The sequence below is a fragment of the Erpetoichthys calabaricus genome, chromosome 12, assembly GCF_900747795.2.
Source record: "Erpetoichthys calabaricus chromosome 12, fErpCal1.3, whole genome shotgun sequence".
NCBI classification, from domain to species: Eukaryota; Metazoa; Chordata; class Cladistia; order Polypteriformes; family Polypteridae; genus Erpetoichthys; species Erpetoichthys calabaricus.
Window position 1 is genome coordinate 64,481,592 of NC_041405.2, and position 13,268 is coordinate 64,494,859.

The window sequence follows — 13,268 nt, forward strand, 5'->3', positions numbered from 1 at the left end:
TTAAAGAAGTTTGCAGATTTGGATCGATGATGTCTTATAGATTACACATAGTTCTATAGCAACACTTCCTTTCCTCCATTTGGAAAAACAAGTTTCCTTAATACTTTGTGCTATGTTTCTTGCATTCACTATAGTCCATTAATCAATGGCCAGATTTCTAATATTTATCCATTGTGAAGAATTTTTTTCATGAAAGGATATTTGTTAAACATTAGGCAATATTCAATAGATTCATTAAAAATATGACTCAAATTTTTCATCACTCAAGGATTATAAAAAAGAATTTAACAGATTTAATAATCTGATACTTAACCATGACATCACCATGATTTCATTAAGAAAAACCAGTTCCATTCTTAATAATATTGGATTTAACTTATCCTAATATTGGCAAAGGCTAGGCAGAGGACAATTTTAGGGCTCATCTCATCTCTGGTCCTCTGGTGCTTTAATCCAAAAATCTGAGAATACATCCTGAAGAAAAACCTGTTGTACTGTACATTGCTGCTAACAGTATTGTGTAATGATGATGTCGTCTGGTGTGGTATAAATACTGGTTATAGAAAGAAAGAAAGAAAGAAAGAAAGAAAGAAAGAAAGAAAGAAAGAAAGAAAGAAAGAAAGAAAGAAAGAAATTCATTTATTGTTTACTTAATGGATCTGGCTGAATTGTTTGTCCATTTGGGAGATCTAGGAATTCAACAGCTGTCTATCCAACATACTGTTACAAAAAGGTAGTTATTTCACCATTTCTATGCATTTTAACATAACAGCAAAAACTACCCTCTGTTATGAGAAACTAAGAAATTTTACAAACAAGATGAGACCATTCAGTCCATAAAACTAATTTGTTTAGCTAATAGCTGAGCTGTTACAATAGCTCAACCAGATACTTCTTGAAGGTTGTCAAGGTTTCTGTTTCAACTACATGTCTAGGTAGCTTGTTCCAGATTCCCGTAACTCTGAATAAAGATGGCTTCTGTCCTAAATGTACTTCACCTTGATTAACATTGGTGTCCTTAAGTATCCGATTTACCCCCTAATGTTCTGACTCCGTAGAGACAGGTTAACTTTTTTAAAGCCAAACCAGGCGATAAGCGTAAAACCAAAACAAAACATGTAAAAATAAAAAAATAGTGACTGAAACCAGACAAAAGGCAAGAATCAAAGTAAAAAACTAGACAAGAAGTCAAAACCAAGAAAGATGTGAAGAAAATAGTAGTGATTAGAACTTTTGTTTTTATGATATTTAACCTGCAGACCAGAAAAGAAAATAAGCTCCTACATGATCTTTTATCCAAATGCACCGGTAAACCAGAGGTTGTGACCTTGTAGGTCATGCCCCTATAAACAGAGGACATGACCTTAATGACGTACCCAGCACTGTCAGCAATATGTAAACCACAAAAGTGGCATAGACTATGGTCAAATATATCACAAAAATTAAACTTGATCATGATGTAACCACCCATCAAAGATGTGTCCTTCTGAAGGTTTCCAGGGGACAAAGATATGAAACCAAGCCAGAAAGCCAGAAGCATGAAGGGCATCAAACTTGACCGAGGTACGATCCTCAAAACTGTAATCTTTCAAGTTGAACTTGGCTTGACATCTTTTCATCCTTTGTTATTTTTTTTCACCTGCAACAATCTGTTTTCAGGAGAAGTACAGTAGCATCAGTAGTAGTAGTAGAGTCAGAATCAGTTCAGATCAATAGTACTTTCAAATAAATAGAAAAAACTAAACAAAATAATATAGATATCAAATAGTACAAGCTGAGCAAGTATGAAGTATTTACGAATAGACCAACAGAACAGGTACCAGTTATATGTTGTAAAAACTATTAGGAGTAACCCTATGTAAGTTTATTTAGTATTTGAATACTTTGAGGACGGGGCGGCACACGGTGGCGCAGTGGGTAGCGCTGCTGCCTCGCAGTTGGGACACCTGGGGACCTAGGTTCGCTTCCCGGGTCCTCCCTGCGTGGAGTTTGCATGTTCTCCCCGTGTCTGCGTGGGTTTCCTCCGGGCGCTCCGGTTTCCTCCCACAGTCCAAAGACATGCAGGTTAGGTGGATTGGTGATTCTAAATTGGCCCTAGTGTGTGCTTGGTGTGTGGGTGTGTTTGTGTGTGTCCTGCGGTTGGTTGGCACCCTGCCCGGGATTGGTTCCGTACCTTGTGCCCTGTGTTGGCTGGGATTGGCTCCAGCAGACCCCCGTGACCCTGTGTTCAGATTCAGCGGGTTGGATAATGGATGGATGGATACTTTGAGGACAGATGCTGTGGAGATGGTGTATACTTTGGATTGCTATTGAACGGTACCTCCTCTGTAATGGCAATTTAATGTATGACTGATGGGGTGGGTGGAATCAGCTGCACTTCTCTCATTTACATTACTTTCCTAGGAAACCAGTAAGAAGCTTGTATGTAACCCTTAGAATTTTGCCAGTGAGTTATATGATGCCTTTCAAAGCGCATGCTCCAAACCTTTCAAAGTATGCCAAAACCATTAACATATCCAATTCAAATATGTATACCATTTAGACCTTAATCCTCACAGACATTATGCTGTTGGTCAAGCTGTGGATTCTTTTTTAAATACCAGAATTAGCACCACGCTATCCCAACCAGCTTCAGTACATAACATCCTGAATTCACTACATATTTGTTTATGAATTTTGATCCCTGGTTATACCTTAACAACCTATTTGCTGCTACTTTGGAATTAACTGGTATATCAAACATTCTCCTATACTCTTGTATAAACAGTTTCAAAGAAAAGCAGCACCGATTGTTTGTGTCGTACACCACTAAAGTCCAATGAAGAGTTTTTTTTTTTTTTTATTCAAGTAGGGATATAATAAATAGTATATGTGTACAATCCTTAGAATACATTTCAGGTTATGCTTCAAACACCATGCGGCACTGATTGAGGAAACTCCTACACTCATTAAGGTCCCCTTTGAAATGAATTGGGTGCAGGATCTGAGGCTTGTTATGGTGGCTGCAACATGGAGATGGGTTAGACAAGGCATTTACTGTGTGCATTAAATTAGTCACATACCGCCAGTTGTTTCACTGAAGCCTGTAACTCCCTCATTTGTTAATTTAGTATTTTCATTTTCCCCAGCATAAATTGCATGTCGCTAAATATACACTACATCACTCATTTTTGATCTGATCTTTTTTTTCTGGCTCTGTAGAGAAATGTAAACTTTTTCAGAGACAAAATGAGAGATGCGCAAAACCAAATCAAAACACACACAAACTAAATAAATGGTGATCAAAACCAGACGAAAGGAAAGAGTCAAAGTCAAAAACCCAATTGAGTCCCGGTGTAGGCGAGACAGTCTGAAGCCTTGGACAGATTCAGTTACTTGAGACATTCTGAGGCCCATAAGCTGACACCCCTGTCAGCAGCATCTCTGTCGACTCTGCCCCCTTACCAGGAACCAGTCCCCTGTTTCGCTGATGTACTGAAACCTACATGTCGATTTCAATTCCCTTTAGTTACTGCTCTCAAACCAGTGGATTCGGTAGTTTTGAGGCCTGTGTATTCAGCATTTATTAAACTAATTAACTATTGAGGTTTTTCAGTTTTGCATCTGAAACAAAACCACAGAATGTATGTATCTTTGTTATTGGTTTATATATATTGTAACAAAGATGCTATATAGGCGCCCGACCCGACACAGATAGACACAGAGATACATATAAAACTAATACAGGCTGTTATTTTCTTCACCCGTGGGCGCACGTCTTCCCGTGACCCACAGGCAATACGGAGTCCATAAAGCACAATTACCACACAACACTCTTCTCTTCCTTTACCACCACTCCTCCTCAAGCTTCGTCTCCTTCCTCCCAACTCTGGCTCCTCGAGTGGTGGTGGCTGGCCCTTTTTATATCCCACCCGGAAGCGTTCCAGGTGCTTGACCACCTGGTCCTAATTGACATTCCGGGTGGGGCTGAAGATACGTCCGGCTGGGCTGCTGACTCCATGCAGCTCCCCCTAGCGGCCATCCGAGCCCCCAACCAGGCTGTGGAGGACTCCATCTCCATGGAGCCATGCGACAGGCTGGGGAATCACCATCCGCCAGGGAGGCTGCCACCAAGCGTCCTGGGGGAGGTATTGAGCTGCCCATGGCTGCTCCCCCGGAACAGATGCAAAAGGGGCGTCCCTGGGGCATGGGACCCGGCTGTCCGCCACAATATATATATATCTTATATATAAACGTCTACGTGTGTAAGCATGTGTGTATGTCCAAACCAGAAGTAAGAGGTGGAGTCGGGGTAAGGGTTCCACCTGCGAGGAAATAGAAAACTTGCTTAGCCGCTAATACAGATTCGAGGCGAGTACATCAGCAAAACGGTCTGTCTCCCTTTTACTTTTCTTCTTGTCGCTAATGCACAAGCGATGCGAGCATGTCAGCAAAACTAATCCTCCTAGGAGAGAGACGCCCAGAGTAGTTTCTTTCAATTACCTGACATCTCTACATTGCAGTTTTTTTCTGATTATTTCAATACTTTCAATACCCAGGCTTTTTACAGCACATGTTTACACAGCTAGTATATATAACTGCTCAAACAATTAAAGGAACACTTTGAAAACACATCATGTCTCAATGGGAAAAAAAATCCTCCTGGATATCTATTCTGATATGGACTGGGTAATGTGTTAGGAAAGAAAGGATGCCGCATCGTTTGATGGAAATGAAAATTATCAACCTACAGAGGGCTTAATTCAAAGACACCCCAAAAATCAAAGTGAAAAAATGATGCAGCAGGCTAGTCCATTTTGCCAAAATTTCATTGCAGCATCTCAAACTTTTACTCAGTAGTTTGTATGGCCCCCACGTGCTTGTATGCATGCCTGACGACAGATGGTGTCCTGGGCGATCTCCTCCAAGATCTGCATCAGGGCATCACTGAGCTCCTGGACAGTCTGAGGTGCAACCTGGAGACTTCGGATGGCCCGAAACATAATGTCCCAGAGGTGTTCTATTGGATTTAGGTCAGGCGAGTGTGGGGGCCAGTCAATGGTATCAGTTCCTTCATCCTCCAGGAACTGCCTGCAAACTCTCGCCACATGAGGCCGGGCATTGTCGTGCACCAGGAGGAACCCAGGACCCCTGCACCAGCATAGGGTCTGACAATGGGTCCAAGGATTTCATCCCGTTGTCTAGCCTGTAGAGGTCTGTGTGTCCCTCCATGGATATGCCTCCCCAGACCATCAATGATCCACCACCAAACTGGTCATGCTGAACGATGTTACAGGCAGCATAACATTCTTCACGGCTTCTCCAGACCCTTTCACGTCTATCACATGTGCTCAGGTGAACCTTCTCTCATCTGTGAAAAGCACAGGGTGCCAGTGGTGGACCTGCCAATTCTGGTATTCTATGGCAAATGCCAATTGAGCTCCACGGTGCCAGGCAGTGAGCATAAGGCCCACTAGAGGACATCGGGCCCTAAGGCCACCCTCATGAAGTCTGTTTTTGATTATTTGGTCAGAGACATTCACACCAGTGGCCTGCTGGAGGTCATTTTGTAGGGCTATGGCAGTGCTCATCCTGTTCCTCCTTGCCCAAAAGAGCAGATACTGGTCCTGCTGATGAGTTAAGGACCTTCTACTCTCCTAGAGTAACTGCCTGTCTCCTGGAATCTCCTCCATGCCTTTGAGACTGTGCTGGGAGACAGAGCAAAACTTCTGGCAATGGCACGTATTGATGTGCCATCCTGGAGAAGTTGGACTACCTGTGTTACCTCTGTAGAGTCCAGGTATCGCCTTATCCTTTTACAGGTCCAAATACTTATTGAGCAGGTGCAAACAGGATCACGGAGCAAAGTTGGTTCTATTATGTACTCAATACACAGGATCGAGAAAGTATTCAGACCCTTTCACTTTCTACAAACTTTATTGTGCTGTAGATTTTATTTTAAATTAATAAATTTGCCAGTTGTGACCATCATCCTACACTCAATAACCCATAATGACAAAATGACAAGATGTTGTCAGAAATGTTTGCAAATCTATTAAAAATTTAAAACTGAAAACTCTCATTTATATAAGTACTCTGACCCTTTGCTGTGGCACTCCTAGTTGTGGTCAGATGCATCCTGTTTGCTTTCATTATCTTTGAAATGTGTCTAGAACTTTTTTGGAGTCCATCTGTGGCAAACTGAATTGATTAGACATAGTTTAGAATGGCATACATCTGTGTATATAAGGTCCCACAATTCACAATGCATGTCAGTCCTCTCTGTTGACCTTAAGGATGGATTTGTGGTAAGGTATACACCAGGGCAAAGGGATTAAACCATTTCTAAAGTTTTGAGTTTTACCAGGAACACAGTGACCTCAGCAATTGTGAAATGGTAAAAGTTCTTAACCATCTGGATTCTTCCTACAGTCTGGCCAAATTGAGTAAGCAGGGAAAAAAGGGTCTAAATCAGGATGGTGCCTAAGAACTAAATGGTCACAATATCAGAGTTTCAGAAGTCCTCTGCTGAGATGTGAAAACCTCCCAGAAGGACGCCCATCTCAGCAGCACTCCATTGCTCAGGTAAAATGCACTCTTTAGTAAACAGAATGTGACACTCCACTCAGAGTTTTCCAAACCAAATTTAATGGACTCAGAGCATGAGTAAAAAGATTTTCTGGTGTGATGACACAAAAATGTAACTATATAGGCAGAACTCCAATCACTATGGCTGGTGAAGACCAGGCATTTACTTAATACCTAAGCTACAGTGAAGCAGGGTGTTTGTAGCATCACATGATATCTATGTTTCACAGTGGCAGGGACAGGAAAACTGGGCAGAATTGAGGGAACCATAAATGCAGCCAAATACAGAGAGGTCCTTGAGGAAACACACTGCCCCAGAGTGCACACAACCTCAGACTGGAGTGATGGTTCACCACAACAGATGTTTCAATACAACAATGATCTGAAGCATACAGCCAAGACAACGCTTGTGTTCCTTTGGGACAAGTCTCGTCCAAAGCTTAGGCTTAAACCCCATACACATTTGTGGAGAGACCTGAAGGTGGCACTTTATCAACACTACTCATCTGGTCTAACGGAGCTTCAAAGGATCTGCTAAGAAGAATTGGATAAACTACCCAAATCCAGGTGTGGAGAGCTTATAGAGACATAACCAAGAAGAAGTAAAGCTGTTACTGCTGCCAAAGGGGCTTGTACAAAGTAATTTTGAAATAAATCTGTAACACAATAAATGATCTAAAATGAATATTTTAGAAGCAGCTAATTATAGGGATTTTCCAACTTGTTTCTTTGGAAAAAGAGATTGGATATCTAAAAGTAAATCACTTATGGTCACTGGTTTAAATAAATTTAGTGGATAACATACTGCTTATGAGCAAGTCCTCTGTTTAAGGTATTTTGTGGTTTGTACCTTGACGTTTTCTTGATCTGCCTATCTTGTTGACTGCGATGGTGCAGGTCAGCTCCATCTCCCCTTCCATTCTGGGAGCCTCTTGAACCCGACACCGTCAGTACCGTAACTGAGATGAGCCAACAGATGAGTACAAATACACACATTTCAAGGGGATGGTGAAAAAAAGTGCAAAAGTGCTTTTATTATAAGGAAGAAAAAAAATCAAAACAGTGTCCCCCAGGTTCAATACTTAAATGTCATCAATAAATGAATAAAAAATGGTGAAATCCAAGAGTTAAAATACACTATAAAAACAAGGAACGTAAAATAACATTCATCGGGTCCTTAAAACACAACAGACAAGCCCAGCACAACAGCCACAGTCTTCTTCACCCGACCCCTGTCTTAGCTGCCCTCAAGGCTCTGACCAGACCATCTGAGGTCAGTCCTCCTCCCGTCATCCTTCACGCACCCACAGTAGCACCTCAGATCCCTTCCACCATGCTCTCACCCACTCTACATAAACAATCAGTGGGGAGAACCAGCCCCTGGAATGCCTTTCTCCCACTACACATTTACACACTCTCTCACCCGCTTACAGCCTGCACCTACACAAGGGGAATCACATTTATTTAAAATCGGCATTGTGCCATGGACCACAAGTCACATTGACAACAGAAATGATTTCATATTTTTGAAGTTAAACTTGTTATTTTTTCCTTTCTAGGTATGTTTACATTGCTCTAGATATGTTTATAAACAGATTATCTTTTACCCTGGCAGTACTGGCAGCAAATCGGGAATCAGTGCTAAACATGCAGCAGACCATCACAGGGCACACTCATATATGAACAGTAACTGATATAAGGCAAATTTTGAGTTGTCAATAAATCTAACTACCGTGACTTTATGATATGGGTGGAAATAAAATATGGAGAAAACCCCCTGTAAATAGTGAGAATGTTCAGTTCTGCATTTTAATTTAATACTTTGCCATTCCAAAGGAAGAATAAAAAGTATCAAAACAGACAATTTAGGAAAAAATCCCTGCTCATTTTTTAGACCTTTCTTCATAGTTTGTTATGTTGTCTTTCTAGAGAAGTGGTTTCTCTACTCAATTTCAAAGCAAAATGGCCCCTCATATGTGTCATGCCTTTAGCACTATCTCTCTTTCTTTTTCTAAATATGTTTAGCCAGTTTACTCTTCGTCAGTGAAATTTTGCAGCAACTCACCTCTTAACGATTGACAAACCAACAGAAGGATTCTCTTCTCAGTCAAAACCCACAGTCACATCTGGGCAGCCTTCTGTATCTATCTGTATCTGTGTCAGGAACCAGGCCAATGAAGGGCTACCAACCTGCTATTACCTTGGGTAAGCATTACTGACACTCTTTCTAAGGGGTATATGTGTATAATTAACCTTCGTGGCCACCTCTGCACTAGTTAAAGGTCTACACATGCTGACAGCGTTGTCTCTTTCTGAAACTGGATCTTGCATGAAAACACACAAACTCTTTGGTACACTGGTGCTATTTATGTTCCTGGCAATCATTTGTCACATGGGAATCCCTGTACAATATGTAAATAAAATGTTTGAATGATTTTTTTTTTGTTTTGGCAAACATGAACACAAGAAGCCAAACTCTTTTCAATAGTCAGTAAGCCATGAGAAATCTCTTGTTACTCCTAAGTGCATGATTTTTTTTACCACTTTTTGTATGTATCTGTTTTTCTTATTTATTTTGTATTATGCTCCATTGTGTTTTCTTCAAAATTAGTAAAAACGTAAGAGGTCCAGCTTTTTTTCCTTTGTTTTAAGAAGTAAAATAAATGTCTGTGTAACCAGATATTTTCTTTGAGGTATTATGAGTTCAATTTCTTTCAAGTTAACAAGCATGAAGTGGTTACATAGATTGGCAGTAAACATTTTAATTGAATTCCTTGCCTCTTCTATGCTTTGATATCTGTGAGAGAATGCAATCTTGTCCTCTACAAATGTTTCACTTAACATGCTTAACATACTGTCTAAAACATTAACACCAGAGTCCAGACTTCTAATTGAAAATATCCTAATATGACTCCTGCTGCACTGGGAATGAAATTTTGTTAATGAAAAATGTAATCTGATCAGAAGCATTGCATCATTGGCATCATTCAAACCACTTTTATATTAAAGAGTAGCATATTAAAAATATGTTCATTTGCATTTATTTCTTTATTTATTGTACAATTTCTGACAAAAGCTGGCATCATCCTGACATTAATTTCCCATGAACAGTCAACAAAAAACAAAATGTTGTATACTGCCAAATGACTCAAAGAATTGTGCCAATGGATATCTAAAAAACTTACTGTTGTATTTTATCAGTCCAAGAACACAATATTTGTCTCCGAGAACATTTTTAGCAGTACCAGGTGTTTTTTTGTTATTTTCCAAGTATAGATGTACTCAACAATATAGCCATATAACTAACCTTCCCATAGCGTCCAATTAGACACACAGCACAACACTGAACACATTATAATGATGACAAAGTTTACTTAACTTCCTGGGCAGTTAAACGTAATTCACTTTGAAGCTGTTACTGCCAGAGTCATCTACTGATTAAAATTGCCGTTGTTATTTTATAATTATTTTCTGATTTTTTTACTCCTTTTTTAGGGTTCTTTCATTTTCTCATCTTTTTAGCTTTGTGTTCACATCACACTTTGTTTTCAGGGATATTTCAGTGTTGCAGCATAGTCACTGTGTATGTGTCAATTAATGATCAGACACCATCTCATTTAAGAGTGAGGAGTTGCAGGCATTCAATTGACCACTGTTAGTCTTAGAAAAGGAAAGTCAAGCATCAGGGAAAATTTTGCGGTACCAGGAGAAGAGAGTGTGCTTCAAAAGCTACTAACACAAAAATACCAATTGCCAGAGTCTAAAACATTCACCAAAAATCGGAACCCTTCTCCATGATCATTGATCATTAAGTTCGAAATGGAAAACAAAAAATGTGTTGTGCAAGAGAGAAATAAAAGATTCTCTACGAGAACAAATAGACCTTTTTGACATATGTTTCTTTGTTGACCACTAAGAGTGTTATGTTTTAAAGTATTAGGCAGTGACTGCATCTGCTAAGCTTTCAATATATCCAGCTGGACCAGAGGATGTAATTAGAGGATGCACTCACATTTTTAATTAACCTGAGAAAGCGGAAAAGGCCTTGAAATCATTCCTTCTAAATATCTTTCAATTCTGAATAAGCTGTGATTGAGGGCTACATAAAGGCAAGATTAATAGACAGATAGAAGGAAAAAATGGCACTGCTCTGTCAAAAGGAAAATGTAAGACATGGTTAAGCCTAGTTAAAGTGTAGCTGAAACTTTAATGATTATTATATGCAATATGTTTTATGTAATAAATGTCTTATATCTCATCTATTTAATTGTTCTCATGTATATTGTCATTTTGCATGCTTAAAGTTTTTTATATTTCAGTTTATCTTTTGCTTTGTTTCTTCTTTTTTCTTAATTTTCTTTATTATTTTACTATCACTATTACTTTACTAGCTTCACTTTTCTTTCCTTACTTTTATTATTGTAACTTTTAGTGTCTTATTCTGCTTCCTACTTTTATTACTAATACTTTTCTACCATTTGCTAATATTCTTATGCCTAATATCACTGTAATTGTGGCAATACTTAATGCATGTTCTTACAATTATCTTTTTCTATTTCTCTTCTTTTACCACTTCTAATGATTGTAGAGCACTCTGATTTACTACCACTTGGCAATCCATTACAGTACTATTGTTGTTTTTTGTAATGTATTGTAGAATGTTATACTTAGATGAGTTTTTATTATTAATCATTAAATACCATTTAGATATCATTGTAGACATCTGAACATTTAGGAGTGATTTATCAAAATTACAGTGCCAAGCAAATGGGCATCCAATGAACAGAAGATAACTGACTCCATTATCTGGACTTTGCAGATGATATGGTCCTGCTAGCCAAAGCATAGTCGGCTCTCTAGAATATAACAATGCAGCTTGAAGAACAGGTGGGAAAAACTGGCCTCTGGACAGCAACAAAACAAAAGCAATGAGCATAAACCAAGCCACAAAACTACACATCACCATGGGAAGACAGACTGTGGAAGAGGTCACTAAATTCACCTTCTTGGGGAGCACCATGAATGGAAATGGTGGTGAGGACAAGGACGTGCTAAGGTGGATTGGCCAGGTGGCGGCGAATTCGACTCTATAACAGCATTGTGGTGCCAACAGCTATATATGCTAGCAAGACATGGAGAGAGATGAAAAGGAATGCATCGACAATTTCACCAAAGATGCCAACAAAGGATACTTGCCATTACAGTCTGCAATCATATTACCAACAAGGAACTGCTACAGAGGTGTGACCTGCCGACTGTGCCTTGCAGGTCATGTGTTCCAGCTACGAGACCACCTAATCCCCAAAGACTGCAATGAATTGGAATCCCAGAAATGGGAAGAAAAAGCAAGGACATGCATTTAAGACCTGATGAGCAACCTTCCAAGAAGATGTCAAAGCCATCAATATCAAGTGGGAAGATGCTCCAAATATCATGACTGACTGAAGACAATGGAAACAACTTGCTACACAATGCACCAGATGGAGGAACTAAACTAAAAAAACTAAACTAACTAATCAGCAATGCTGACACATTGGATTTATTAGGTCTGTTTACTTGGTTGAAAATTAAGTATATGTTGATATTTTAGAAACTTTTTAGTTTATTGTGGCCAGGTGGAATGTGTGTGTTTTAAATTTACCTTACTTTATACCATGTCAGAGGACATGTAATCTGAAATGTTAGCCTGTATTGGGAAGACAAGTTGGAAGGTGGAGATGAAAGGTTCATGTACCTTATGATATACCCATACTGGTATTTTGAGACATCACTTGTTGCTGGATTCAGCGTTTGAATCTTTTGTAAAGTTCAAAGAAGACAAGAAGCAATCAGAAATTATTTTGAAATGTCAGTTTTGTAAAAGATGATTTTCTTTTTCTTTGAAGAGAAGTGAACTCTAAAACAAAAACAATATATAATATTGATTAATCGTTAAATTTTATGACTAAAAGACTCTCAGTTCAGTGAAGTCAGACACTGTCCTCCTGTAAGTATGGATGGACCACTCAGCACTAATGTATCAAAGTGAAGCTTTCAAAGTGTGTTTCAAATAGGCATTCACATTCTCATTAAGCAGGAAAGCCACAGTATGCGACAATATATCATTTGCTCCCTTACATTTAGAAACTTAATAAGATAACTTTTCTAATGGGGATCTCCTTTGGCTTGATTGGCAAAATATCTAATCCTGTGCACTCTTTGAGGACCTGGGGCCTCATGTATAAACGGTGCGTACGCACAGAAATGTTGCGTACGAACGTTTCCACGCTCAAATTGCGATGTATAAAACTTAAACTTGGCGTAAAGCCATGCACATTTCCACGGTACCTCATACCCTGGCGTACGCAATTTCTCCGCTCGGTTTTGCAGACTGGCAGCATCCAGCGTCAATGCAGTGCTACTGTTCCTGTGTGGTCACCCTTTCTTTCTTAGATCCACATTTCTGTTGCACTTTATAAATACACTGAAACTAACTGCACATTGTTTATTAGTGTAATGCATCTAATTGTAATTAACCTGCAGAATATAATGGTCCAGGGAATAGCCATAGTATTCCAAATACCATAACTGCTTTAGCGTTGTGACTCTCAATGCATCTCTTCTACTTTCAGCTGCTCCCGTTAAGGGTTGCCACAGCAGATCATCTTTTTCCATATTACTCTCACTGCACCACTCGGAGTATTTATATCACTGTATCTGAG